The sequence below is a fragment of the Mesoplodon densirostris genome, chromosome 6 (assembly GCF_025265405.1).
Source record: "Mesoplodon densirostris isolate mMesDen1 chromosome 6, mMesDen1 primary haplotype, whole genome shotgun sequence".
Classification (NCBI taxonomy): Eukaryota; Metazoa; Chordata; class Mammalia; order Artiodactyla; family Ziphiidae; genus Mesoplodon; species Mesoplodon densirostris.
In genome coordinates, this window is record NC_082666.1 from 27757774 (window position 1) to 27763246 (window position 5473).

Consider the following 5473-nt stretch of genomic DNA (forward strand, 5'->3'; position numbering starts at 1 on the left):
TCAAGAATAGTCTGTTCCACGCTGTGCCTAATTCTGGGCCAGTTGAAGGATGAGAGGACATGGCTGGGATTCATGAGGAAAGATTAAAGGGGAGGCTGCAGGTGATTTAACAGGAGAGTAAACAGAAAGCTATTCATCACTACTGGAGATAGCACAAGTAAGATATACGGTTTAGTTTGAGGGATTTAAATAAATAAGAAAAGACATTTTAATATTCCCCCCACTCCTACTTTAATCAATTACTGAATATTATTTGCTCTTCTAATCTTTTGAATTCACTGACCTGTCTGTCTCTATTGCCTTAGCCTTAACCCAAGCCACCTTCTCCTCTTGCCTAGATGATAACAGGACCCTTCAACTGGCCACCTCACCATATTCATTCTTGTCCCACCCTCCCAAACCACTCTGTATATCCTGAACAGTCTTTAATAAAAGCAAATCAGGGCGTGGCAGGTTTGTTCCTTACAGCCTTTCAATAGGTTACTATTGTTCTTAGAACTAATCCCAATTTTTTTTTTTTTTTTTTTTTTTTTTTTTTTTTTTGCGGTACGCGGGCCTCTCACTGTTGTGGCCTCTCCCGTTGCGGAGCACAGGCTCCGGACGTGCAGGCTCAGCGGCCATGGCTCACGGGCCCAGCCGCTCCGCAGCATGTGGGATCCTCCCGGACCGGGGCACGAACCTGTGTCCCCTGCATCGGCAGGCAGACTCTCAACCACTGCGCCACCAGGGAAGCCCTCCCAAACTTTTTAACGTGACCCACCTGGCCCTGCATTGTAAGCCCTCTCTTCCCAGGCCTCAGTATGTGTCTATTGCCCGTGCTCTGTATGTTGCAGCCATATGTGTTACTGCTTTCTCTCATTTCAGGAACTTCCCATGTGCTGTTCCCTTTGACATGAATACAGTTCCCCTCTCTTTTATGTAGCCAAAGATTGCTTCCTCAGGGAAGACTTTCCTGGCCCCCTAGACGATGTTAGGTCCCCCATTAGGTCCCAGAGAGACTATTTTTATCTCACTTGTAATTATTTGATGTCATCTTTCCAAGAGACACTTGGGGTACAATTGGTGAACACAATAGGCAAGGCTCATGAAACTTACATTCTGGCCATTGGAGGAAGATAATAAGCACAATAAATAAATCATAGTATGCGGGATGATAAGTGGTATAGATAAAAGAGAAAGTAGACTAGAGTAAGGAGGATCAGGGATGCTGGATGAAGGAAGCAGGCTGCAATACTGAAAAGACTGGTCGGCATATCTCCATACCATATGCAAATTAACTCAAGAAATATTATAGTGTTAAATGTAAAAACTAAAACCATAACCCTGTATAAAGCCTGGCATGGGAAAGTCCTCAATACATATTTATCAAGGCGACTAGTGGACAATATTATCATTATTATTATACGCATGCAAAATTCTAAGTTTGGGTCAGTCACAGAATACATGCAGTCCTCCCTTGGTTGCACAGCAGGCAAACCAAGGCTTACGCCAGGGTTGTCTAATCCTTCTCTGAAATCTCCTGTGGTGAAAGGGAATTCCTTTCACTGTTTTTTCCTGTCTCCTGTGAGACTCTAGCAGGGTCCAACAGAGCTAATTAATTACCCTGTCATGAGGGCATAGGGACTTCCTGGCTGTGATTTCTGAGGGCGCCCGAGGATTGAGGATCTAATGACAAAAACAGAATCACTCTGTTCCAGAGAGTTGATATGAGGATAGATTTGGTATCTCAACTCTTGGATGTTTCTGTCTGTGTCTGTCTCTCTCTCTCTCTCTCTCTCTCTCTCTGTCTCACACACACACACACACACACACACACACACACGCGCGCGCACATACGCACATTCTCTTTCTCTCTCTCCTTGTCTTCTGGAAAACAAACCGCTTGGCTCCTGGGCAGCTTAGCTTTAAATTGGAAAATGCAGCCTTGCTTGGCGAAACAACAGTATCACAGCCTCCCCACTGCTCAGAACAGCTTGTGACATACATCCCTGCAGGCAGGACCATAAAGGGCTGTCTAACATCCTGGAACCACCGTCCCCAAAAGGACTTTCCTGTGCAACTTCTTTAGAATTCTAGTCTGTGGGACCTATCTTCTCTTCTCCGGCAGTTTCTCACCCTGGACTTGAACTTTTGCTTCATTTCTCTCCATGAAATTAGTGACCCCATCTCTTAGAAGGGATCATTAGAAACCCACGGTGGCCCTGGAGATGCCAATCAGAACAGAATTCAAAGGGAAATAGAGGAACCAATGACTTGGAAGTCTGAAAGAGCACTCTAGTCCTTCTGACCTTAGTAACATAACAAGTTCCCTTCTAGGCCACTTTACAGAGGCCCCAATTCAAACAGGTGCTCCTATTTACCTCTTCTCCCTGTTCATCTCAAACTTAAAAAAAAAAAACTAGATTGAAGCCAGCTCTTGCATGGTTCTGATTATGTCTCACCTGGATGATGGTGGCCCCTCATAAGTCTTGCTAACTCTAGTTTCACCCACCCACACCCATTTTACATCCTGTAAGCCAAACCAAATGGAGAGAATCTAAAATCCTTAGCTTGCATTCAACAACCCAGCCCCAGTCCTCTAGTGATACCCAATGCTATTTTCATCTCCTACACGCTGGCCAAACTTGTCTAACCGTAATTCCAGACCATAGGTATCGTTGGGGCTGTTCTACTCCATACTTTGCTCATTCCAGTCCTAATGCCTAGAAATCCATCCTGGGCGTGTTGATCACTTACCTGTCCTCACTGGTCCACCTCAGATATCATCAATGGAAACAGTCTTTCCTTCCTATGAATCCTCATCAATTATATCATTTTATAAATAGACTGCATTTGACTGCATTTGCATTCTTACTAGGTTGTAAGCTACTGGCTGTCAATGACTGTTTGACTTGTATTTGCATCACTCAAAGCCTAAGGCTTTGCACTTAGTATTTCATAAAACCTCATTGATGGGTGAATGGACAAAATGGCACCTCTTCTCAATGCCTGTCTTCAAAATAGTTTAGTAAAAAGGCATTATGGTACTAGGTACATCAGAGCCTTTCCAAAATATGGCTCATTTTAGAACAGACTTTTACATAGTACATGTTTACCTTAAATCTTATCAATGGGCATTTTTCACTGGAACGGTGTGAAAGACCATAATAAAACAATCTTTACCTTTAATATAGTCAGTCCTATAACACAGATCATAACATCATTATAAATTTTGTTAACTGCAATTACTTTTGAAATTATAGTTGAAATTTTATAACCAGGGCCAGATACAGGAGAAACACTCAGTCCCCAACTTAATGTGGTTGGACTTAAGATTTTTCGACTTTACAGTGGTGTGAAAGCCATTCAGCAGAAACCGTACTTCGAATTGTGATCTTTTCCTGGGCTAACATATGAGGTATAGTACTCTTGTGATACCGGGCAGGGTACTGAGCTGCAGCTCGCAGCGGCCACGTGATCACAAGGGTAAACAACTGATACACTTATAACCATTTTGTACCCATACAACCATTCTGTTTTTCACAGTCAGTACAGTATTAAATAAATTACCTGAGATAGTCAACACTTTATTATAAAACAGGCTTTGTGTTAAGTGACTTTGCCCAACTGTAGGCTAATTGTAAGTGTTCTGAGCGTGTTTAAGGTAGGCTAAGCTAAGCTACAATGTTCAGTAGGTTAGGTGAATTAAATGCATTTTTGACTTTGGATATTTTCAGTTTACGATGGGTTTAACAGGATGGAATTCTACCATAAAGCAAGGAAGACCTGTACTTAATTATATTTAAGATCACATTCACTACTTTTTAATTAAGAGCAATTCAGCATATTCTCTGCCTATTTTCTCCCCAGACTTTAAGCTGAGCACAACACTGCCTGAGGGGCAATGTTTACTACCTTTAAGCATTTCTGAGGGGGAGGGGTGTGTGTGAGTGTCCATCCCAGTCGCTGTGTGTGTGTGTTTGTGCGCGCGCACGCATACTTCTGGTTCTTGCTCCCATGCTTCAAGGTTTCAGTTTCACGGAGCATCAAAACCTCCTTTCCTTCTAGCCTTTGATTTTATTGAAAGAAACATTAACTCACTGCTTTATAATTAAGAAAAGCTCTTTGTGCCTGCTACTTCCTGCTTTGTTTTTTTCTTTTTCCTGGTGTAAAATTAGGGGTAAACAATATCAACAATTGAAAAAGAAATTAGGGAAACACCCTGCTGGTTTGGGCACTGTCTTCCTATTAAGTAGTTCTGGTCGTGGCCCATCAGATGGTCCTAGGTACTCCTTCCCATCAGCTATTTTGACATTCATATGCTTTCTGCTTTCTTCCAACCGTCTCAGGTCACCTGCTGAGCTTTGTAGTCTGCGTCATCCTTGTGCTCTTTGTTTATAGAAGATCAGTCTCTAACAGAGACAGCTTACTTTTAGATAGACTTGGACTTTTTTTTTCCAATTTAAACTTTTAACTTTAAGGCATATACCTTTTAAAGCAACAATCTAAAGCAATTTTTTTTACAGTCAAAAGACCCCAGAGGTAGAATCCAGCTGAATAATTTCCCCTTTCAATTTTACATTTTGAAATGTGTTCTGGCTTACATTTTGATTTCTAGGACTTTCAGACACTTCACTTTTCATTGTTCTTTGGGTCCAAGGTATAGTGGGTCTTAACTGGTTGGGGTGGGCAGAAGGGCTTGACCCAAGACCTACATTAGTACCATATTGTTCAGTTCATGCATGACCTGGAAAGGATTGACCAAGACCTCGATTAGGACTGCGTCAGGAGTAAGGAATGGACACAGAGCAAATGTGAAATCAAATGATGGAGCTGAGTGGCTGAGGCACACTGTTAGTGTCAACATTTACTGTATACCTACTATGTGCTTGGCACTGTACAAAGTACTAAAGTTGCAGTGCTGAGCAAGACAGACAAACATTCCTAGAAAAGGAATAGATATTAAACAATTACACAATAAATACTCTGAAGGAGCATGATAGTGTGTAATAGAACTGAACCAGTCAGGACAATTAAGGAAACTTACCCATTGAAAATGGCATTTAACTGCAGATCTGAAGGAAGAGCAAATAATGGAGGAGGAAAGGGTTCTCCAAGATGTAGTACATGAGAAGGCCCAGAGGTGAGAAAGAGCTTGGCATGTTGCAGAAACTGAGCGAGTGGCTGGAGTGCCAAGAGGCTGGGGATGGGCACGGGGTGAAGATTGTTGCAAAATGGGACTGGAAAGGTTTAACACAGTCTAAAAGTTATAACAAGCTCAGACATTAGCCAGGCAATCTTGTGCCTTAGTTGTGAGAGGTCCAGCAACAGGGATCCTAGATGCAAGGGGAAATGGCTATCTGCAGACTATCCATTCAGGCTTAGGGCTGAAGTGTGAACCAGGCATACTTGTAGGTTCAAAGGACTCACCTAGATAAATGAGCATCTATCTGAGTTCTAGTTACTGAGTGCAGTCCACATAGGACTGCAGGCT